Consider the following 25,039-nt stretch of genomic DNA (forward strand, 5'->3'; position numbering starts at 1 on the left):
TGCCCTCCTTAGGAGCCCGGATGTGCAGACCACACAGTCCTATTCTGCTGTGTGTGAGTCGATCTCTCTGTCTTATGCCGTTACCAGACACGATGCCAGCAAAGGCAGGGTGGGGCAGGGGAAGGGCATGGAGCTGGGCATCAGGACACACGGGGCTCAATTTCATCCCTGTCACTCTGAGCTTTGTGATCCCGGGAGAATCATTTGAATTCTTCAGGCCTCTGGTACTCATTAATTAAAATGAGGAAATAATTACTACTTCTTGGGGTTGATGTGAGGATTAGTTGGATACATATTTATGAAAGAGTCCGGCAAATAAAAGGTTTTCACAGGTGCCTGTGGAAGGATATAAATGCCCTGATATAAACTATCTGGTGTGGATATTGAAAACCTTATAGTTAAAAATTGCATTTTAAAGGGGTTGGGGTGATGAGGCATGCATGGTTTGAGATGCTCATATCACAAGCTATGGGTCTGAGGAAAGGCAGGGAGTTTATTTGGGGGTGGCTATAATAAACCCAGAGTCATCTTTACATTCTCAATACAACCTCATGAAGTCTGGACTATTTCCTCAGGACAGGTTTTTGTTTTTTTTTTGTATATATTTTTTCGAAGTGAGAAGCAGGGAAAGGTAGACAGACTCCCGCATGCACCTGACTGGGATCCACCCAGCATGCCCACTAGGGGGCGATGCTCTGCCCATCTGGGGCATTGCTCCAATGCAACTGGAGCCATTCTAGCCCCTGAGGCAGAGGCCATGGAGCTGTCCTCAGCGCCTGGGCCAACTTTGCTCCAATGGGGCCTTGGCTGCGGGAGGGGAAGAGAGAGACAGAGAGGACGGAGAGGGGGAGGGGTGGTGAAGCAGATGGGCGCTTCTCCTGTGTGCCCTGGCTGGGAATCGAACCCGGGACTTCCACACACTGGGCCTACACTTGCTGCCGAGCCAACCGGCTAGGGAGGACAGGGTTTTAATACTAGCTCTGCCACTTACTGTGGACCAGTATGGGAAAACTGCTGCTCCAAAATGTGGTGTCGTAATGTATGAAGTGGGGCAGACTCCTCTCATGCATGGGTCACATCCACAGAACAGTGTCTGACGTGGGGTTGGTCCTCCAGAAAGGGCAGCTCTATGGCCGTCACTATGATGATATATATCTGTATCAGGAAGAGCATGCTAACGGCCTCTCGTTCTATAGTGTTCCACAGCCAGCAATAGCATTGCTGTTTCAGTCCTGATGTATCTGTGTCCAGTTCAGCCCTCTTCCTGCTGTGTAATCCGCCCCAGGCAGCCTGTCCCAGCCTCGGGTCGCAGCACCATCAAGCGGAACTCTGCGATGGGCATCCATGTTTCTGTCTTTTCAGAACTCTTTGAATTTGCTACCATGAAATTCACACCAGCATTTTCCAGAACCAGGCCTGGCTCTTCTCTGACAGATCTCCACCTGAATCCATCTCCCTTATCCACCTGCAGATCACCTCTCGTTTGTCATCTTTATTAGTTTTTAATCTCCCATTACTGGGAGGGGGGCTTTAATTGTGTGGTCCTCCATGGCTCCTTGAACATTAAATTCAATAAAAGTTTATGAAAAGATAAAATTACAAAGGGTTTTATAGCCCCAGACAGAGCAAGAGACAGGCGAGAATAAGGTAACTGATTTTCAGCTTCAAATAATCCATGTTTGGACTTGATTCAATGAGGAAGTGATTTTTCTGTGTGGCTCTCCTTTCTCCCTCTCCCTTTTTGGGTACCATTATCCTTTTCCACCTGCTATAAACAAGAAGACACTTTCTGATGCACCCTCTTACCCTTTCACTTTGATTCTCTCTGACAAGAAGACTAAAGAAACTGGAATTCTCCAGAAAGTAACATTTATTTCATACAGAAATATGCTGAACCACCGCTGAAGGTAGCTGAAGTGATGCATTTGACGGGAAACCAGCCCATCCTCAGGAGGGGACACGTGGTCCACGAGGGAGAGGGAAAGAAGGAGGGGACACGTGGTCCACGAGGGAGAGGGAAAGAAGGAGGGGACACGTGGTCCACGAGGGAGAGGGAAAGAAGGAGGGGACACGTGGTCCTTCATCATGAACTCTGCTTATCTTAGACCCAGCCTTCACCTTCTGTTTGTGCCATATTGGATCACTTTGCAGGCAAGCAGAGCAGAAGTGTGGCTTAAACTGCAGAGTCATATGTGAGTCTATTCATGTATTAATTCAGCAAACATTGAATTGCATGCATACTATGTGCCAGGGGCCATGGTAAGCAGGAGGGTACCTCCAAGGCAGTTGGACCGTTTTTAAGGAATTATCTTTTCTTTTTTATAGCCACAGCCACAGTAGAAGGAAGGAATGGCCCTAACGTACTCCATTGCTTTGGCACAGCAGAGTTTGGCTGTCAGACCTGGGTGGTGATGGTTCTGCACAATGAAAATGTGGAGTTTCTGATAGAATTCCAGTGGGCATCAGGGATTTGGGGGTAATAGAGGAGAGAAGTGAGGGGAGGAGGTAGAAAGGGGAGCCCAGGATGGGTGTCAATCTGTAGTCTGCCTAGGGGACCACAGATTTTCTTCTGGTGGGGGCTGGGACTGCCATGCCCTGGGTGAGACTTCCTTCTAGACCAAAGTGCAAGACCCATGAAAATATATGTCTGGAGAGGGTGTTAGCATCCTAGGGGTTAAGAGAAAGGTGGTGGCTTCTGAGGGATGAGAAAACCAGAAAGGCTCTTGGCATTGCAAGGAGCCTAAAAGGAAGTGGAAAGTCTAAAGATGAAAGCGTTTCAGACCATCTGCAGGCAGCTTAGATGTTCAAAGGAGTTTTCCATGGAATCATCCCATGTGTGGGTTTCTCCACTTCCTCTTACTCGTGTGGCTGGAAGAAAAGCATGAACCATTACAAAGAGGTGGACGAAGGAAAGTGCTCTCATTTAGCAAAGTCTGTCTTGTCATTCAGATGCCATGCTCAGACTCTGGAATCATTGTGCGAAGAAGACTCTTTACTCTATGGACCTGTGAGTAAGTGTAAACTCCCAAAGCAAGCTGAGGACACAAGAGTTCCAGGAAACTGGTTTCCTCTCTTCAATCCAGACAGAAACTTAAAAACAAATGCAACAATTGATGCTACAATTATTTTGTAAATCCTATCACAGAGGCCTAACATATCAAATGTGACCCAGGTCCTTCAGAAGATCATGACATCAGAATGGGTTTTCTATTTGGAGAGGTAGAAACAGTGAATAATTCTGGAACTGAGAGAGGATGGCTTTGCGGAATATACTTTAAACATATTTTTATAAGGGAAATGGTTCCATGAAGCCTTGGAAGTATACTTTCACTCCAGGGGAACTTAAAAACGATAGGAGAGGGGGAGAGAGAGATAGAGAGGAAAATATCCTTGAGTCAGGCTACATTGAAGGCGTCCAGCATATTCTGAAAGATATCAGTGTAATTCGAGCTCTTGAAAGTACTATACTGTCTAACACGAGAACTTCAAGTATGTGGGTCTGCTGGACTGTGTGGTTAGAATCAGCTTAGTGGGGTTTAATTGTGGTGGAAATCCTCCAATCAAAAGACATAAGTTAGCCAAATGGATAAGAAAACAAGACCCATACATATGCTGTCTACAAGAAACCCACCTCAGAACAAACAATGCACACAGATTGAAAGTGAAAGTATGGAAAAAAAGTATTCCATGCAAGTGAAATGAAACAAAAGCTAGAATAGCAATACTTATATCTGACAAAATAGTCTTTAAAATAAAAGCTATAGTAAAGGTCAAAGAAGGTTACTACATAATAATAAAGGGAGCAATCCAGCAAGAGGATATAACCATTGTAAATATTTATGCACCCATTATAAGAGTACTTAAATATATAAAGCAGATTTTGATGGGCATAAAGGGAGAGGCTTACAGCATTACACTAATAATAAAGGATTTTAACACCCCACTGACATCAATGAATAGATCCTCCAGACAGCAAATCAACAAAGAGACAGTGGCTTTACATGACACACTAGATTAACTGAATTTAATTAATGTCTTTTGAACATTTCACCCCAAAGCAGGAGCATATATATTCTTTTCAAGTGTTCATGGGACATTTTCTAGGATAGACCACATGTTAGGACACAAAACAAATCTCAATAAATTTAAGGAGATTGAAATCATATCAAGCATCTTCTCCAACCACAATGGCATAAAACTAGAAATGAACTACAATAGAAAAACTGAAAAATATTTAAACACTCAGAGGCTAAGTAGCATGTTATTAAATAACTGATGGATTACAATGAGATCAATAAAGAAATAAAAAAATTATTTGAAACAAATGAAAATGAACATACAACAACCCCAAATCTATGGGATACAGTGAAAGCAGTCCTGAGAGGGAAGTTCATAGTATTATAGGCATACCTCAAGAAGCAAGAAAAGCTCAAATAAACATTCTAGCCCTTCACATAAAAGAACTAGGAAAAGAACAACAAACAAAGCCCAAAGGAAGTAGAAGGAAGGAAATAAAGATCAGAGCAGAAATAAATAATATAGAGGCTAAAAAAAAAATACAAAAGATTGATGAAACCAAGAGCTGGTTCTTTGAAAAAGTAAACAAGATTGATGAACCTTTAATAAGACTTATCAAGAAAAAAAAAGAGGGCCCCAAAACAAAATTAGAAATGAAAAAGGAGAAGTAACAACTGACATCACTTAAATACAAAAGATTGTAAGAAAAGACTATGAAGAACTATAAGCCAAAAAATTGGACAACCTGGGATAAATGGATAAACTCCTAGAAACAATTTTCCAAAACCAAATCTGAAAAATCAGAAAACCTTAGCAGACCAACTACAACAAATAAAATTGAAACAGTTATCTAAAACCTCCCAGTAAAGAAAAGTCCTAGACTATATGGTTTCACAGGCAAATTTTACTAAACATTCAAAGAAAAACTAACACCTGTCCTATCCTTCTCAAGCTATACTAAAGAATTCAAGAAGAGGAAAGATTCCAAGCTCATTTTACAAGGCATACATTATCCTAATTCCAAAACCACATAAAGACACTACAAAGAAAGAAAACTATAAGCCAATATCCCTGATGAACACAGATACTAAAATTCTCAACAAAATATTAGCAAACCAGATCCAGAAATACATTAAAAAGATCATACATCATGATCAAGTGGGATTTATTCCAGGGAGGCAAGGTTGGTACATTATTCACAAATCAATAAATGTGATTTATCACATAAACAAAAAGGATAAAAGTCACATGATCATATTAATAGATGCAGAACAAGCATTTGATAAAATCCAGTACCCATTTGTGATCAAAACTCTCAGCAAAGTGGGAATACAGGGAACATACCTCAATATAATAAAGGCCATTTATGACAAACCAACAGTATAGTCAATGGGCAAAAATTAAAAGTAATCCCCTTAAGATCAGGAACAAAACAGGGGTGTCTTCTTTCACCACTCTTATTCAACACAGTACTGAAAGTCTTAGCCACAGGAGTCAGACAACAAGAAGAAATAAAAAGCATCCAAATTGAAAAAGGAGAAGTAAAACTGTCATTATTTGTGGACAACATGATACTGTACATAGAAAACCCTAAAGTGTCTGCCAAAAAAAACCTACTAGACCTGAAAAAAGAATTCAGCAAAGTGGCAGTATATAACATTAATATTCAGAAATCAGTAGTATTTTTATATACTAATAATGAACTGCTGGAAAGAGAAATTAGAAAACAATCCCATTTGTTATTGCAACAACAAAAAAGTAAAGTACCTAGGAATAAATTTAACCAAGGAGATAAAAAACTTGTACTTGGAAAACTGAAAAAAGAAATCAAGGAAGATACAAACAAGTGAAAGCATATACCATGTTCATGGATAGAAGACTTAACATCATTAAAATTTCCATGCTACCCAAAGCAATAGATTCAATGCAATTCCTATCAAAATACCAATGGCATACTTCACAGTTCTAGAACAAATATTCCAAAAATTTATATGGAACCAAAAATACCCTAGTAGCCTCAAGAATTTTAAAAATGAAGAACTAAGTGGGAGGTATTACACTTCCTAATATCAAGATATACGACAAGGCCACTGTAATCAAAACAGCATGGTACTGGCATAAGAACAGGCATACAGATCAATGGAACAGAACAGAGAACCCAGAAATAGACCCATGCTTTTATGATCAATTGATATTTGACAAAAGGAGGCAAATGTATATAATGGAGTAAAGACAGTCTCTTTAATAAATAGTGTTGGGAAAATTGGACAGATACATGCAAAAAAAAAAAAAAAAAGAAAGAAAAAAAAAGAAAGAAAGAAAGAAAAGAAACTAGACCACCAACTTATACGTGGATTCTAACTTATACCATTCACAAAACAAACTCAAAATGGATAAAACACTTACATGCAAGTTGTGAAATCATAAAAATCCTAGAAGAAAACAATAGGCAGTAAACTCTCAGACATTTCTTGAAGCAATATTTTTACTAATATATGTCTTTGGTCAAGGGAAATAAAGGACAAAATAAACAAATGAAACTATATTAAACTGAAAAGATTTTGTGCAGCAAAAGACACCATTAACAAAATAAAAAGACAACCTACTCTATGGGAGAACATACTTGCCAATACATCTGATAATGGGTTAATATCCAAACTTTATAAAGAACTTATAAAACTCAACACGAGGAAGGTAAACAATCCAATTTAAAAATGGGCAAAGGCCTGACCAAGTGGTAGCGCAGTGGATACAGTGTCGGACTGGAACACAGAGGACCCAGGTTCAAAACCCCAAGGTTTCTGGCTTGAGCACGGAATCATCTGGTTTGAGCAAGGTTTACCAGCTTGAGCCCCCTCGCAAGGCACATATGAGAAAGTAATCAATGAATAACTAAGGTGCCGCAATGAAGAATTGATGCTTCTCATCTCTGTCCCTTCCTGTCTGTCTGCCCCTATCTGTCCCTCTCTTTGTCTCTCTTTCTGTCTCTGTCCCCCCCCCCAAATGGGCAAAGGACCTGAATAGACACTTCTCCAAAGAGGACATACAGATAGCCAATAGGCATATGAAAAAATGCTCAATGTCACTAATTATCAGAGAAATGCAAATTAAAACCTCAATGGGATATCACCTCACATCTGCCAGAGTGGCTTTAATTAACAAATCAACAAACAGCAAGTGCTGATGAGGGTGTGGAGGAAAGAGAACCCTCCTGCACCTCTGGTGGGAATGAAGACTTGTGCAGCCACTGTGGAAAACAATATGGTGTTTCCTCAGCAGTATATAGTTACCTCAAAATATTTAAAATGAATCTGCCTTATGGCCCAGCTATCTCACTTCTAGGGATATATGCTAAGAATCCCAAAATACTGATTCAAAAAAAGACATGCACCCCCATGTTCATTGCAGCATTGTTTGCAATAACCAAGATCTGGAAACGGCCCAAGTGTCCATCAGTGGATGAGTGGATAAAAAAGCTGTGGTACATATATACAATGGAATACTATGCAGCTGTAAAAAGAAGGAAATCTTACTTATTGCGTTAGCATGGATGGACTTGGAGATTTTTATGCTAAATGAAATAGGCCAGGCAGAGAAAGAAAAATACCATATGATCTTACTTATATGTGAAATCTAATGAACACAAGAAATTGAGGAACAAAATAGAAACAGAGGCAAGGTCACAGGGATCAGATGGACAGCTGTCAGAGGGAGGGGAGAAGAGGGAACGTGATCAAAGAAAGTGAAGAGATTAGCAAAAATTATATATACATAATACACATACACAGACAGCAAGATAACAATAGCAATAGGGAAAGGGGGGTTGAGGTAAGGGGAGGAGAGCAAAGAGAGGGAAATGGGAATGAAAAGAGACCTTGCATGGACATGGGGGGCATGATGTGGTATATAGAGGGTGTCATATTGAGTAGGACACTTGAAACCATGTCAACATAATAAATTTAGAATAAAAATTGAAAGAAAGGGAAAAGGAAAATTTCTAGTGGGGATGGCCTAAGGACATTTAAAAAGTAGTCAATATGAATGCTTTTGGTAATGTTCATTCATTCATTCATTCATTCTTTCATTCAATAAAAATAAACATCTCTAGTCTTTGGTGGCCATGAGGAGGAGCCAAAGAAACCTGAAATTGGTCTTGGATTTTCACTGGCTCTGAATAGAGGTTGAACTGACTTTAGTCATCAGAACACCCCTGATGATGTGTGACTTATACATCTTCAAATTCTAGGTACAGGAATGGCAGTGTTATGAGATAAAATCAGAGCTTGAAGGAGGGCAGGGGGTGTGGTGGGCATCAGGAAATTCTTCACAGAGGGCTGACTGAACTAGGCCTTGAAGAGTGGGTAAGTGCTTGCTAGCTGAATGGAATGGGAGTGGAGGTGGGAGATGGGGCATCTCAAGATGAGAAGATAACAAGAGGACAGGAAACAGTCACACAGCCATGAAAGTCGGGGTGCCCGAGGGCAACCTGAGGGCAGCAGAGGGAATCGAGGCTGCAGACACAGGCAGCTGCAGGGGCGGTGGTGGTGTCACAGAGACCTCTGGTGCCCAGTAAAGGAGCCGACACTGAGGGCTTGTGGAGGACCCCTGGGGAGTCTGGCTTACAGGAGGATCAGAATAACATTTGCACATGGCTCAACATGGAGAAGGAGTTGGAGGCGGGATGAGACTGGAGTCAGGGTGCCCAGAGATGGCGAAGGCCCGAACATCGTGAGGACAGTGCAGATGGGGCAAGGGGCATGGTTGAGATGTGCTTCCAGTGGTTGAATGTGGGGAGGGGCATAGAGGAAGAAGTTTGTATCTGAACAGTCCCTGCCTGGGATCCCAGGGGCTGGGCTGTGCTGCCCTCTGGGAGAAGGATGAAGGAGAATGCTCAAGTGTGTCTGCCAAGTTGACTCAGTTTGCTTCTGTTAGATTTATGTGTCTGTTAAGGAGGCAGATGTGCTTAAAGCCACATGAGTGGATGGGCTGACCGAGGCAGAAGGTGTGGTGTGGTAACAAAAAAGAGAAGAGAGGAAGGAGGGTGAGAGCAAAGGGATGGAGAAAGGAAAAGTGACCCTTGGATTTCTGATCTCTTTCCTGACAATGTTCTAGGTCCCTGACTGCTTCCACCTACCTGTGGTTGGGGGTCTTTAAAAGGTCTTAGCTGTGGAAAGCAACGGAGACAACTCTGTGTCATTGGCAGATGTGTGGGGGTTTGGGGTGTCTTGTTTTTGGTGGCTGCACTGGTGGCCTGCCACTCCTGAGCAGAGTTCCATGGCAACACAGAGCCTGTGTGTGGCTCACAGTAAGGATAATTTGGTTTGGAGGCCAAATGTTTTATTGGGACTCTTAAAGGTGTGTGGATCCAAGCTTGCGGATCTTGACGCTCGTATAATCTTTTAAGGAAAAGAATACAAAATTGTGCTTATACATTTGGATACCAGACTTTAGAGGGGATCATAAGAGTGAGGAGCTCTGAAGCTTAAACTTTGTGAGTTTCATGATAAATTTCCTTGGGTTTGAAAGACTTCCAACAAGTCCGAGAGGCATATGTGTACTGTGTGTGTCTGTGTGTGTACTGTGTGTGTACTGTGTGTGTCTGTGTGTGTACTGTGTGTGTACTGTGTGTGTCTGTGTGTGTACTGTGTGTGTCTGTGTGTGTAGTGTGCAGGGACTGTGTCAATGTGTCAGGATGAGCTAAAACAAGTGAGAACTCAGGCCTCAGAACTTCTTGGATCTTGTCCCACCTAGCGCAGGGCTCCCATGGAGGGGGACCTTAAGAACATGCACTGGGTGTATAGCCTGGACGTCAGCATCCTTTAAGATCTAGCAAAGCTTGGCATAACCTCTTTCCCATGTTAAGGGGGTTCCCAATACTTTCCCCCAAATGTCTACAGTTTTTGAAGGGCTGATATTCTCATGGTCACCTTATTTCTGAGCCTGTCCTGCTCCAGGTTAGTTATGGGTCTTCTCAGTGTCCCCACTCCATCCTGCCCTGAATCAGACGTGGACTCCTCCTCTTTCTGTGATGTGTACACACACACACACACACACACACACACACACACACACACACACATGAATCCACTCACATCCCCGAATGTGTGAGGCAGACATTCCAGACTAAAGAATGGCTATAATGTAGTAACACAGAGGGTTTAAAGTGGAATGTTAGCCATGGATATTCAGTCCCACTACCATTTCACCGGCCTTCCCCTCTTCCTTCCTGCTCTTCTTTCTCCACTCGGCTCTTCCTTCTCCCTAACCCTGCTCCTTGCAGTTTAATGATCCCTTGATCCCTGGTAACCAGAGCCCTCTGGGACTCACTTTCCAAGCCAGGTGTGTTAACTATTGCCTTAGAACAAACCACTCTCAAAATCTATGTCTTGAACAACAACCGTTACTATTTCTGATGAGTCTGGAGAGCCCTGCTGATCTTGACGGGGCTTGTTCATGCACAGGTCATTAGCTGGGGGGTTGTCTTAGGAATGGCTGGTCTAGGAGGACCTTGGCTGGGACAACTCAACCTCTGCCATGCGTCTCTTTAACCCTCTGGCAGGCTAGCCCAGGTGTGATCTCATGGTGGTGGTGAGATAGAAAGAGGAAGTATAAACATGTAGCATTGTTTTTCAGGCCTTTGCTTGTATCGTGTCTGCTGTCCCCTCGTTCCTGCGGCTCAGCCCAGAGTGGTGTGGGAGGCACCACAGAAAGGCATGGCCACAACGCAGCACACAGACCGGGACTGTTGTGCACTCCATCAGATGTGCCGTATCTTCCAGGAAGTATCTGTACTAAGCAAAGACTGTTCCCTCTCTAAGAGCATCCTGGTTCCAGCTGTTAACACAGTAATTTGTTTTACTTTGCTACATTTGGTTTCTACTTTGCATCTTCTTAAGCAGCAAAATAGCCCAGGGTCTGACATTTATAAGGAATTAAGCATTTGTACATGAAAGGGAAATTTTTGTAAGTCACTTATTTATTTTCTTAAATCTTATTGGCAGATCTAACCTCTCTTTTCAGAGTCCTGCCTGAGTTCCAACAGATTGCTGCACAGAGGAAGCAGGCAGAGCGAAAGCTACTTTCCCAGCCCTTCAGATCCCTTTGTCAAAATGAAAAACTGAGATAGTGATTCCTGGTGATTCTGAATTCTCCAAGGCTTAGACCACACCTGCTCTCCCAATTAGCACCAGGGCCCCCTGGGCACCCATTATCACGCAGGGGTTCAGGAAGGCCCTCCTAAAAGGGCTTGTTTTGGGAGGATGAGAGGCAGGGTTTCTTCCTCACTATTCCCATCCCATGGAGAAGGTGTTTGAGACTGGGCAGGGAGATTCTGTTCAGCATCCCTCCTCTCATCACAGCCTCCTTGATCGTGTGTGTGTGTGTGTGTGTGTGTTTGTGTGTGAGAGAGAGAGAGAGAGAGAGAGAGAGAGAGGAGGTGCTGTGTGTATTTCACATTTCTCTACACTCATATATTAACATCCCTCAGGGCCTCCGCTGAGGGAGTGTGCTTTGACACTGCTAGGTTCTGCTGTGTTAAGCCAGATAATAAAGGGAATGATTAGGGGCTTTCAGAGGAAGTCCCTGACAATGGGGCAAGGTGAATATGGGCTGATTGAAGCCGTTCGCCCCTTCCTGCAGAGCCTTTTGCAGGACCAGTCCCAGGATAAAATCACCCTGCTCGATCCTCCTCCCAACTCCCCTGGGGCCTTCAGGGCTGGTTAAATTTAGTGTTCTGGTGTATCCAAATCCATGCAATTTCTTCCAGGACTGTGACTCTAAATGTCACCGTCACTGCACAATTGCTAACACGATGTGCTGCCGTGCTGATGGTGGTTGTTCAAAGCTGTGTGGCTGCGAGGAGAAGGAGAGGGGGAGAGTCTTGGGAGGGGGAAAGGAGAAAGACAGAAAAGGGGGTTCGAAGAGAGGTTGAGTTGGTTCCTTCTCCCATGGCCCCCTCTCCCAGCCTCAGGGGTTCGTCAAGAAACAGCCTCCCCGAGCCCACCTTGCCAGCTGCTGCTCCTGGCAGTAGGAAGGCTCCATGGGGAGCTACACAGGAACAATTAGCATGGAGGTGGAGGTGGGGTGGTTGTCACAAAGCCCTTTCCTCCCCTCAGTTGACTTGAAGAACAGGTCTTCCACTTGGAAACCAGCAGGAAGATTGTGGATAGACTTGGGATTTGTCCTGAGAGGTGTTACTTGGAGGGACGGGGACATGTGGGTTAGAGTATAAACAGCCATGAAGTGAAACAGCCTGGGCACTGAAATGTGCTCAGCTACCTGTTAGCTGTGTGGCCAGGGATCACCACCTGGTTATTGTTCAGTGGGGATAAGTACCTCTGCTTTGCCCATTTTGCAGGGATGTCATGAGGATTTAATTAGATGATGTATGAAAAACCCTTAAAAAGAACTCCTCTAGACCTCCCAGTCCGGGGAGCCAAGCCACTGCCTAGATTAAGTGGAGTGGATATTTCAAAAAAACAGGGAGGCAGGCAAGGCTTCAGTTCCTGCAACAAGACTTCTGAAATAAAATCCTGCCCCACCCCTGATGAGCCCTGGACCTCAGGAAAGTCCCTGTAGCCTTTGGGTGCCTCAGTTATTGTAATAAGAAAAATGGGAGACTCACCCTAGCAATCTCATAGGATCCTTGTGAGACTTAACATGCGTTAAAATGTTTAGGTGCTCAGAAAGAATGTAGCAAAGAATAAGCCCCCAGCAGTCAACACTGGGTATCCTGCTTGGGTATCCACAAAGGTTTTTATGTGACAATTCTGGGAACTCAAATGTACACATGTGTGGTTTCTAGCCCTACGCAGGGCCTGTGGTTGGTTTTCCGTCTTCTTTCCTTTATGTTCTGCTTCTTGTCCTCCTAAGTCATGGGCTTTCAACTCCGAGGTTCCAGGAAGAAGAACTCACAAAGTTCCGTGATGAAAAACCACATAATAGTGACCTAGTGTCCTGACCCATTACACTCAATCCCTTATTGTCAGACTCCACTCACACTTCTCCATGCTTTCTGGGCTGGATGAGAAAGGAACCTGATAAAGAATACACACCAGGCATCCTCCTCCACATGCAGACTTTGGGGGAGTTCACCCTTCCGGGCCTCAGTTTTTCCATCTATCAACTGAGATCCTTTTCAAGGATCCTCCTGGCAAGTTATGCCACCTTTGACTTTGTTGTTCCCAGCAAAGGACAGACTCCAACTCCTTTCCGTGACTGTGTCACTAGCTATTTTATTTCTTTCCTCTTTGTTTCTCCCTCTGAACACACCAAGTGTTTGTGTCATTTCTGAGAATTCAATAAAGTGCATTATGGGAGGAGACAGGGAATAACACACACAGGCAAAAATCTGCCGTTTTCACATGAATGCTTCAGGCAGTCAGCCATGGTGGGAAATGAAATGTGTGGAAAAGTACAGGGTGAATAAAGAGGGTGTTAGGGAAATGATGAGCCTTTATCTCCCGTGCCTGCACGTGACATGGCGCTGTCAGCCCCGCGGCTGCCGAGCATCCCCGGAGTGGCTTCTGCTGGGAGGTCTTACTTTCCATCCCCTCCCACACGTTACATTTTGATGTGAAGGAACCCATGGTTATTTATCGAAAGATCCTAGGAACCACCCTTAGTCCTGCTAAGGATACCGCAAGCACAGGGCAAGCACAGGGCGGTGGGGTGGGGGGTGAGCCTCACAGCAGGAGGGCTGGCTTCAGCCATCAGGAATGAGGTGATGCGGAGAGATATTGGGCAGAATCTTCTCTGCCGACTGATGGACTCTTAAAACAATCCGCACGGCCTCAGGTTTCATTATTTAGTGTCAGGATGATTTAGTACAAGTTCCAGGGTGTGAGAGTCAAGAATGGGGTTTGAGGTACAGCTCAGATCACGACAAGATGGCAGGACAGGGTCTGCCGTGTTCTGTTCCCGTGTCTCTTGTGCAGGTACTAAAGCCCATGCGCTTACAAATGCAACCAAGCCTAGATATTTTCATCCCAAGTATTGCTTTTTAAAAAAAAAAACTTAAAAGCCTTTATTATTGATTAAGAGAAGTTTTAGGTTTAAAGGAAAATTGAGTGGAAAGTACAGTGAATGCTCATATATTCCCTTTCTGTTTAGTTCCTGCCATCAACATTTCTCATTAGGGTGGTACACCTGTCACAGTGAATGAGCCAGTCAGTACTGGTTTCTTATCATTAGCTGAAGTCCTTCGTCTACGGTAAGGTTCACTCTTGCTGCTGTACATTCTGTGGGTTTGGACAAATGTATCTGCCATTACAGAAGCATATAGAATAATAGTGCCATTTCATGGGAAAGGGCTTTGTTTATGTCTCCTGAGGGTCCTATAGACACCAGGCCAGGTTCCAGGCACTGGGATACAGTAAGGGGCAGAGAGACAAAGTCCCCAGTCTCACACGGCTTCCATCATAATGATGTGCATGGCAACACAACAAAATAGACAAATACATGCCCCGCACATTCTGCTTCAGAATGCAGCGGAGTGGTGGCTTGTTTAGAAAAATGTTCACTCTAAACACTAAAAATAAAATAAAATTTGGGACTGAAAGAGCAAACTTCAGTTATCTGGAAGCATCACATAATGTTAAAAGGTGTCAACACAGAGGTAGTGAATGCTTCATTTACTTATTTACTTATTTAAAATGATAGAATTGCCAAGTTTATTTAAAAATTCATAATTATAATGGGACAGTATAACATTTGAAAAGTATTTGTTATACTAGAAAGCGGTTAATAAAATATTTTATGGAAGACCTATAGAAAAGCTCATTAACAAAAAATACGTGTAGATATTTCCCTATGTATAAGACGTACCCGTTTCTGAAAAATTGAGGGTATAAAAACTTGGTGTGTCTTATACAGTGGTTGTAGACTTTTTTTACTTGCATTTCCTGCTTTTTCACGTGGATGAGTTGTATGAATTTTATGATGAATAAAACTTGAGTTCAATAACTTTATGTAATACATTTTTTCCCCAAATTTCAGGCCCCCAAATTAAAATGTGTCTTATACATGGAGAAATATGATACTTTTAATCACATACAATCAAACATAATTGAACATACTGAGGGATTCCATTCATCTACAAGTGACTGTAAACACCTACCGTCCTTCTCACATGGAAGGGCTGGGTCAGAGCGGCCACTGCACACACAGAGGCCTTTAGGGGTGTCCATGTGGGCTACAAATACAGCCTGGGTCGCACACTGGGCACCTGCTGAGAGTTCTGACCCATCGCCTTATCTCTCCATAATGTCCCAGGAGATTATTAAATCCACTTGAAGGCCAAGTCACTTTCCTAGTTGTGTGTAAGTGGTGGAAAAAAATCCAGGAAAGTGAGGAGATGCTTATCATGGCGGTGTACTGGTGAACGCTTCTTCACTGCTGAGTGGTTTGATAATGGCTTCTTCACAGTAGAATGAGGTAATTTCCTCTTCCTCCCTCCCCCCCCCGGAAAACTTCCTGTGAGTAGTGAGCTCAGACTCACCAGGAGAGGCAGGAGAAAGGCTTTGGACAGCAGAACGGCGGTTCTGAGAGATCTGAGAAGTCCAGGCAGCTCAGGAGTCACTGCAGGGTTGCTGGGCACTCTTGTGGCTGGCCCTGAGGATGGCACAAGGAGTAGAGGGAACATAGTGAATGTTGGAAACATCATGGATCTTGGAACCACATGGGGACCTGTGCCAAACCCTATTCGGCAGGTCTGGGGGGAGCCCAAAGTTATTCACTTCTAACTGAGAGCCCAGCGGGTGCTGCCGGTCCACAGTCCACACTGGTATGTGCAGAAAAGAAAATGAGGGAGGGATGTGGCTTGACCAATTACCCAGCTGGGAGGTGGGGGGTAGGACAGAACCCCAGGTGTACAGGAGGCAGGCCGTGTTTCCACTCTGCCTCATTCCTCTTTTTGATGACCAGGAGTTGCTGCCCACTTGCAAGCAGGCTCTGGAAGTCCTTAAAAGGTCGTTTGGAGTTCTGTCTTAAACAAGTTTAATTTACTTTTTATTTCCTATTTAATCACTCAATTACAATATTTATAGGACCCTGTAGATACCCAACACTATGGAGTTTATAGGAGTAACAAGTAGCGTTTGATCTAAAAATGAGGGTGCGCCTGACCAGACGGTGGTGCAGTGGATAGAGCGTCGGACTGGGATGCCGAGGACCCAGGTTCGAGACCCCGAGGTTGCCAGCTTGAGCGCGAGTTCACCTGGTTTGAGCAAAAGCTCACCAGCTTGGACCCAAGGTCTCTGGCTCGAGCAAGGGGTTACTCAGTCTGCTAAAGGCCCGCAGTCAAGGCATATATTAGAAAGCAATCAATGAACAACTAAGGTCTCGCAACGAAAAACTGATGATTGGTGCTTCTCATCTCTCTTCGTTCCTGTCTGTCTGTCCCTGTCTATCCCTCTCTCTGACTCTCTCTCTGTCCCTGTAAAAAAAATAAATAAATAAAATAAATAAAAAAATAAAATAAATAAATAAATAAAAATGGTGCATTTTATATATAAAACAAATAGAGTAAAAAAAGTTGACTCTAAGATGTTGGCATGTCATAGACTCTGAATTCTCCATGAATTCAAATGAAAGAAAGAGAACCCTTTGGGTCCTGGTGATCAGGGAGATCTTCTTGGAGGAGGATTTGTGGTCAAACAGGGCTTTGCAGGATGCATAGGATTTGGAGAGTTGGAGGGGAGGGGCAGGTGGGCTCTGAAGGTGTTCTGTTGTCCTTTATATCTCCCCCTGTTGGACTTCCCCACTCATCACTTTCTATTTCTTCTCTGTTCGTATCTTTTTCCTCCTTTGCCCACTCTTATTAGCCTTCTTTTTCATCATCTGTTGTACTCTCCTCCTTTGTCCTCTTTTCCTCTTAACAAATGCAATATAAGTAGAAAATAAGGGATTTATGATCCAATACCTTTTCTTACCTGTTTAGCTTAGCAATCCTAAAAGAAAGGCAACACAATGTGTTGCACCCATTTAATAGATAAGATGAGTGAGGTTCAGTTTAAAGAATGAGCGCTTTCTTGAGATGTGCAGCTTTCATTCTTAAAACTGGGAAACTCTTGGGCAAATGAGATGAGTTGGCCACCCTAGTTATGTCTTTATTTGCCAACACCTTGGGCTGGGAGTGTGTCTGGTCTGTTGGTCAGGCCAAATGAGCCCTATGATGGGCCAGTCCAGTGCACTGCCTTTCCCTTCAGGATGGGGAGCTGGCCACCTGGGATGGAGGGTGGGTATAGACAGGGAGGCGATGTGGCTCCACGTCTCTCTGCAAGCATGGAAGGGGCAGGCTGTACCTGGCTGGCTTATCCCTGGGGTGTCCTTTGTCTTGAATCTGAGCAACCCAGCTCTCCCTCTCCCTCTTTCTCATGTTGGATGCTCCTTCAGCCTTCTGGAGCATGGAGGTTTCTCCTCTTTGCTGCCAGTACTCAAGGGCTCTCATCTACATGTTGACAGGATAACTCCAAATGTAAGGTTTGTCCTGTTAAAATGACTTGGGCATTGAAAAAATAAAGGGGCCTTTGCAAGCGACCCCGATGAATACATGAGACGGATGCAGAACCTCTAGATCTGTTTTTGGGAAGGATCCCTGAGCTAGACGCGTTCACACTCTTACTCAGAGTTTGTTTGGCCTCACTTTTGGCTACCTGAGATGTTCCTGGCTTCACTACTCCTGGCCTTTCATAGCAATAGCTGCATGAGTCTGGATCGCAAATGTGGATGTAATTTTGAAAGCAAAAGAAGCACAATGTCCACGTCCTTTACTAAGACCATGCCAAGGGGAAGATTGTTGGACTGAAGATGGAGAAAGTAAAGTTTGAATTCTAGCTCTGCCCTCTCAGTGCCCATTTGAACTTAGACAAGTCATTGCCTCTCACAGGAGCTCAGATTCCTCATCTTCAAATAAAGACTTGAACTTGAAGCTTCCCTAAACTCAGTCCACTGGCAGGAGTCTTTGCTTTGGCAGGAAAAGCATAATGGTTCCTGCTTCCCAAATTAGGAGAAAAGGGAACCCTAGTGCACTGTTGGTGGGAATGTAGACTGGTGCAGTCACTGTGGAAAGCAGTTTCCTCAAAAAATTAAAAACGAAACAGCCATTTGACTCAGTGATCCCTGGAACCTGGAAGTACAGCCTAAGAATCTTAAAACACTTATTCAAAAGAATATATACACCCCTATGTTCACTGCAGTGTTATTTACAGTAGCCAAGATTTAGAAACAGCCCAAGTGCCCATCAGTGGACGAGTGAATAAAAAAGCTGTGGTATATTTACACAATGATATAATATGTGGTTATAAAAAAAGAAGGAAATTTTATCTTTTGTGACAGTGTGCATGGACCTGGGGAATGTTATGCTAAGAGAAATAAGCCAGGCAGAGAAAGACAAATACCATATGATTTAACTTATATATAGAACCTAAGAAACAGATTAAACTGACAAACAAAATAGAAACAGAGACACAGACACATGGAACAGATGGACAGCTGTCAGAGGGGAGGGGCTCGAGGGGCTGGATGATAGAAAGTGAAGAGATAAGCAAAAATCTCCCACATACATATCATATATATATATGTAGTACAGACACAGGTAATGGTGTGGTGCTATCCAGAGGGAAAGGGGTGGGGAGTAGGTAGAATTAGGCAAAGGCAGGGGAATGGAGACAAAGAGACTTTACTGGGGGTGATGGGCACATGATGCAGCGTACAAGGATGTTTTATTGAGTTACACACCTGATCCTGTGCCCCAGTAAAGTCAATTAATAAAACAAATAAAAGCAACAACAACAACAACAACAAAACAAATTAGGCACTGATTTCCCTTGGCAAGTAGGTTAAGAGTGTGCTGGACTGGGGATTCTGTGAGACAGCAAGCTTAGGGGTTGGTGACACCCCATCTGGGCCAGCTAATGGCAGTGGAAGGGCTGGGAGAAATTACAGCTCCATGCAGTCAGACTGTTTAGTGCAGGGGCAAATGGCTCCACGGCCTCAGTAAGTCCCCAGGGCAATGCTTCCAACACTCAGCATTAACACGGCACTTTGGAGCCTTGGAAGCATTTACACAGACTTCAAACCCTGTTCCTGACAGTGCCAGAGGGAGGAAGAGGGACACATGGCAATTCTATAGAGATTAGGGATGCACGAACAATAAGGGGCAGAGCTGCTGCCAGTCACTGAGCTCACAGGAATGATGGAGTCATCACGCGTGGAAAACAGCTTTCACCAAAAGTGGTCAAAAGGACACAAGTTTATGCTCAAAAGCATAAGCTTCCATTGTCTGGAAACTTTGCCCATCCAGAATCCTTCTTTTATTTCAGACTAAGAGGCATATGTGAGGCATAATTAAGGCTCAGTGTTTGTATTTAGGCCCTGGCGAAGGCAGGGAGAGTGGAGGTGCAAAGCACACACACACACACACAGACACCCCTAGGTCAGGCATTTGAGTGCACACGACAGGAGACAACAGACAGTAAAGGCGTGCTCCTGCCCTCCCAGCCTCACCTGGGAGAAAAATCTGCTCAGCTGGGGGCGGGGGGCTGCACCTTGCCAGCAGGCAGGGGCTGGCGTGGTGGGCACTGCCTGCTCCTGTGAGGAAGAGAATGATCAAGACATTGGCTAAGGGAAGTGGTTGCTTAATGCAGGACAGGCAGTCCTCTCAGAGGTACGCACATTATTATTCTCATTATTCAAGATGAGGAAACTGAGGAACAGAGAGATACACTGAAAGTGTCTGATACTGCCATTTAGGTGGATGACATCTGTCCATGCCAGGTGGAGACACAGACTTTTGCTTGGAATTTGGTCAAAATTTGAGTCCTTGGGCCATTGCTTCCTCCCCTCCCCTCCCCTCCCCTCCCCTCCCCTCCCCTCCCCTCCCCTCCCCTCCCCTCCCCTCCCCTCCCCTCCCCTCCCCTCCCCTCCCCTCCCCTCCCCTCCCTTCCCTTCCCCTCCCCTTCCCTCCTCTCCCCTCCCCTCCCCTTACCCCTCCTCTCCTCTCCTCCCTCCCTTCCTCCGTTCCTTTTTTTCTTCCTTCCTCCTTCTCATTGTCCTTCCACATTTCTTGAGTGTCTAGTAATCCCAATAAAGCATGCATGGTTCTAGAGACAGAGAAATGTCAAACAATGGCTTATATTTGGAAAGGAATGAAAGTCTGGACAGGGTTTGGGGTGGATAGGAAGGTGCAGGTGTAGACGGGAGGGGAAATGAGTTTAGCTCATTTCCTTCCATGATAGGATGAGAGTTATAGCAGAAAGGGGGTGTAGATTACCTGTAACAGGAAGGTAAAGACAGAAAATGAGTGAAAGAGATGGTGGGGAAATATAAGAGGATTTTAACAGCCTGGCACCTTAGTTCATGCTGGTCCAGTGGCTAGGAGCCTCCTCTGCAACCCTGACACCTGGGAGGAGTCTGGGCCATGGCCCGGGTTGTAGAGGTGGTGCTCCCACACATGCGGCAGGCAGCAGGTGGCAGGACTGTGCTCAGGAAGGAACTGTGTTGAAATTGTAAGCTTCTCATGTGACAGAAGGCGAAGAAGGACGGCCACTTGGCTCCTGAGTCCCAGGCTGTGGATAGAAGGCAACCTGTCTGGGAAATGTCAACACCTTTCACCAGCCAGTGAATTCACTGATATTCCTTAAACTCAGAGCAGATGCAAGTCTCAGGAGGGAACTGAGAAGCAGGACACAGGGACCCCCCCTGCGGGTCCTGCCCTGGACTGGGGAAGCAGGGCGTCAGCAGGTCTGGGCTCCTCTATGAGCCTGTATGCAGTGCCCAGGTGGGCAGGGGGAGCGACCTGGGCCAGGCAGGAGGTGGGCCTGGAGAGGGGAGTAGACCTGGGCTGGGGGTGGGGGGGTTGTACTGAGAAAGCAGTTCCTACAGCTCCCCTGGGCTCTAGGTGCAGAGAGGCCGATGGGAAGGGTTGGAAGGAGGGAGGTTGAGCGACTGTCTCTCCCCAGGACCAGTGAGGAGGCCCAGGGCTCAGGGACTGACATCCCATACAGGCGGAGCAGGCCCAACGTGGGGATGAGAAACCGGAAATTAGCCTCGGGAGGGAAGTCTAGTCTGGTGGAAAAGTAGAAATCGCTTTGCAAAGATTTGTAGGACAGAGATGCCTGTTCCTGTCTTTTCAGAAACCAGAGAGCAAGTTGTTCATGTCACCTGCACAGCAGGGCAGGCCTGATGAGGATCTGGGGTCACTGGCCCTTGTGTGGAAGCAGCACAGACTCCTTTGGCTGTGGTGTCTGTTCTTGTCTCTCTCATTAGTCTGTGTGTGCTGTGCTCTGTTGGTCGGTCAGTGTGTCTGTCTGACATGCTTGTCACTTTCTTCTCTCGCCTCTGGACCTTCCTAATGTTTTTTTCGGTGCACAGAGCCACCAGGGACCTCAGGCTCTCAGGCTCCTATGTGCAAGGACCACTTTCTGTCAACAGCACAGAGGAAGGATGAATGGCTTGTCCCAGACCCGGGCCTGCAGTGGAGGTGCTGCCGCGCCCTCGTCCTTGAGGGATGACCCTGGACATTTTTGGTGTTAGGTCTGGCTTGTTTTCATAGTGACGTTCATTGTGAACTGAGGATGCTGCTGGGGTCAACTCATCTAGTATGGGAGGAAACGCCAGAACGTGCTGGGCCTAGGTGTGAGGGCTGCTCTGGGACCAGGTCTGGGCTTCGAGAGGGAAGAGGGGGTGCTGGGAAACAGCTGGAGCCTTACACTGGCAGGTGGGTGCTGCTTCCATGGCGACATCTGGCAGAGGCTGATGCCTCAGTGCTGAGCAGGCGTGGGGTGCAGACACGGGCTGAAAGGGAGGAAGGGAGTGGGGTTGTTGCTCTCCCCTGTATAATGGTCTCCTTCTGACAAGGAGCTTCTGTTCTTTTCACTGGAAAGCTTTTAAGAACGCTGCAAAGGACAGGCAATTACAGGAAGGTTAGGTGCGCCTGATTGGATGTTGTTACAAATCACTCATTGTCATACACAGCGTTTGGAAAGGGGGCCATTGGGGACTGATTGCCATTTAGGGTAAGTGATTTCTCTTTAGAGGGAGTGAGCAGATGAAGGCTTGGCAGGCACTCATTGCCCTCTCTTCCTGTTTGCTGTTGTGTTGATGGTTTTTCTTAGTAAGGACAGGTCGTTAGAGGTGCTCACAAGACATATAAATGGGAAGGGGCTAGAGATCAGCCTTCCCATCTCACCCCAGCTCACCCTAAGCTCCACTATACTGCTGGGGAAATAGTGGACAGAGCAGGGAGGCTGGAGCAGCCTCCCCCAGCAGGCTAGTGCAGGTGCTGGGCCAGAAGTCACGTCCAGACCCCAGGCCAATGCTCTTGCTCGCAGCAAGGCCCCAAACCACTGGTCCTTTGAGAGCAGGGTTTTCCATCCCCACCCTGTGTACTGCTGTGCAGTCTGAACACCTCTCATGCGGCAGCCGCAACTCCAGGGTTGACCCTGCTTTCCTGCACAGTCTGTCCTTCCGGATCCTCCCATACACTGTCACTTGTGATTTCCCTTAGCCACATGATGGTCCCAGGGGACAGGAGGCAGGGAACACATCTGGATTGTCTTACTGTTCCCAATTCTGCTTCTGTTTCTCTCTCTCTCTCTCTCTCTCTCTCTCTCTCTCTCTGTCTCACACACACACACACACACACACCTCCTTTACTACTGTGTCTGAAACACCACCATAACGGAGAAATTTCCTTGGACCTTGAACTCTATTTCATCTTCAAGCATTTAAATTATTATGCAATTCTGGGAAGAATTTAGGCAACTGGAAACAACCAGGTAACAGTGAACTAATAGTAGAGGAACCCACAAAATGATGAAAGTAAGTTGCAGAATAAAGGACATCATAACTAAACTATAGCAAACCCTTAGTTTGGTCTGGCAAAAATTTTTTCACGATTTTGCCAAAGAAAAAGATAAGGGAGAGAGCGGTTAGAAAACACAATACAGTACAGTCTATATGCCTTTGGTCAGTTGCAAGGATGGACTCTTACGGGTTGAATTGTGTCCTCCCAAAAGGCATATTGAGGTCCTCACCATCAGTGACCGCATCTGGAAATTGGTCTCTAGGGAGGTAATCACGTTAAAATGAGGCCATTAGGGTTAGCCCTAACATAATCTGACTGGTGTTCTTATTAAAGGGAAACCGAGAACACAGACACAGAGGGAAGACTTGGGAAGAGTCACAAGGAGTGTGCCAGGTGAAGCAGAGATCTGAATGATGGATCAAGCCGAGGACGCCAAGATTGCCAGGGGACCACCCGGAACCAGAAGAGAGTCATGAACCAGACTGTCCCCACAGCCCTCAGAGATGCCAGCGCTGCCCACACCCTGGGCATGGACATCTGTCCTCCAGAACCATGAGAAAATAAACTCTTTATTTGTAAGCAACCAGTCTGTGGCACTTTGATAAAGAGGCCCTAGAAAATGAAGACAGTGACTTTCCTTCTCCAAGAACTTCCTTCTTCATTATCTTTCTGTTTTGCCTCCCATTATTTATCTGGACTGTACAGCTTTATTTTATGGGGGTGACAACCCCCTCATCGTGTGACAGGTGTTAATACCATGTGGATTTGAGATCAAACATATCTCATTATATGACTGTGGGACAATCTCAGCATCTCCACTCCTGCCCCAGATGGGGGAACCCACCCACTTAACCAGTTAACAATGGTTTGTCAGGGTCACTAAGAGCCTGGTGCTTTGTGCTGTGATGGGGACACAAGCAGGCACAGCACACTGCCTTAGCTCTCAGGGAGCTCCCAGTCTGGTGGGGGAAGCTGGCTGTGTAGGCAATGTGGCATCATGCTGAAGCAAGTGTGTCATGGTGGTGAGTACGGAGCATCATGCAAGCAGAGCTGGGATGGGGTGGGAGGAACCAGGAAAGTGCCTTGGGAAGATTCCACAGAACTGAGCCTCCAAGAGGTTATCTAGCCACCAAGTGGGAGAGGCTGTTCCTGGCAGAGAGAATTATAAGCAAGGAAACAAGGATGCAGAAGAGTGTGGGTGGGTGAGTGTGTGTGTGTGTGTGTGTGTGTGTGTGTCTGTGTACATGTGAGTGCATGTACATGTGAGTGCATGTGCAGGTGAGTGTGGGCATGTGTGCAATATATCCTGTATAACCATGGGTTCATCATGCACACCATGCCAGCCTCTGTAGGGCATAGTGAGCAGGGCTGCACAGGGTAGAACCCCACCAACTGAGTAATGCCAGCACTTGGAATGGATCTCCAATTCGACTTAGAGCCCATCTGTGAATGTGAGCTAGGTCTGGGTGCTGTCTCCAGCTGCCATAGCCAGTCCTTACTTTGGTGATGTCCTTTGTGTAGACTTCCAGAGAAAAGCCTCTGAAGTTCTTAAAATCTTCCTTTTCAATGGAAATTTTCTTTAGCTTCCAAGTCTTTAATCTAGGATGCCCAAGTCTGTTCGAAGATTACCTTTGTGTCTCTAGACCAGAGTCTCTCCAGCATGTATGTGTGTGTGTGTGTGTGAATGCATCTTCTTTAAAATTAAAAAAAAATTAAAAAGAACATGAATCAGTTGGGAGATCAGGCACAGCTCTTGATTATACTTGGGAGCAATGCTTTCCTCCTTACTGGGTGAATATGACAGACTGGGTTGGGAGGATGGAGAACAAGTTGAAGGAATAACCTCACACAAACATTTCATAATTTGATAAAATACCTAATGTTCAACTTCATAGGTTTAAATGCTCTACAATATCATAGCAGTCTGCCCCATACACACTGTTTTGGAACAAGCTCTGAAAAGCCAGAAGCAGAAAGCCATTAGCATTGATTATTCATTATTAGAGGATGCCTAAGGCATACTATATTGTTTTGTCCATTGAATTGATCTTACAGAATGAGCACTAGACCAAAAATCAGAACATCAAGTTCTACAACAGCGACTTTGGGCAAGTCACCTTGGGCAACTCAGTGGAGCCTGAGTTTCCTTTATGTAATATGTCCTTTCCAATTCTAACATTCAACTTTCCTTTGTATAGTTCCATCCTCACGGTCCTG

The 25,039-nt window shown here is 45.2% G+C and overlaps 1 pseudogene; it reads left to right on the top strand.

The window, feature by feature from the left end:
• Positions 1-2,765: 2,765 nt before the first annotated feature.
• LOC136319338 (mitochondrial genome maintenance exonuclease 1 pseudogene) lies at positions 2,766-11,739 on the top strand (annotated as a pseudogene).
• Positions 11,740-25,039: the final 13,300 nt, after the last annotated feature.

This window comes from Saccopteryx bilineata, chromosome 1 (genome assembly GCF_036850765.1).
Source record: "Saccopteryx bilineata isolate mSacBil1 chromosome 1, mSacBil1_pri_phased_curated, whole genome shotgun sequence".
NCBI classification, from domain to species: Eukaryota; Metazoa; Chordata; class Mammalia; order Chiroptera; family Emballonuridae; genus Saccopteryx; species Saccopteryx bilineata.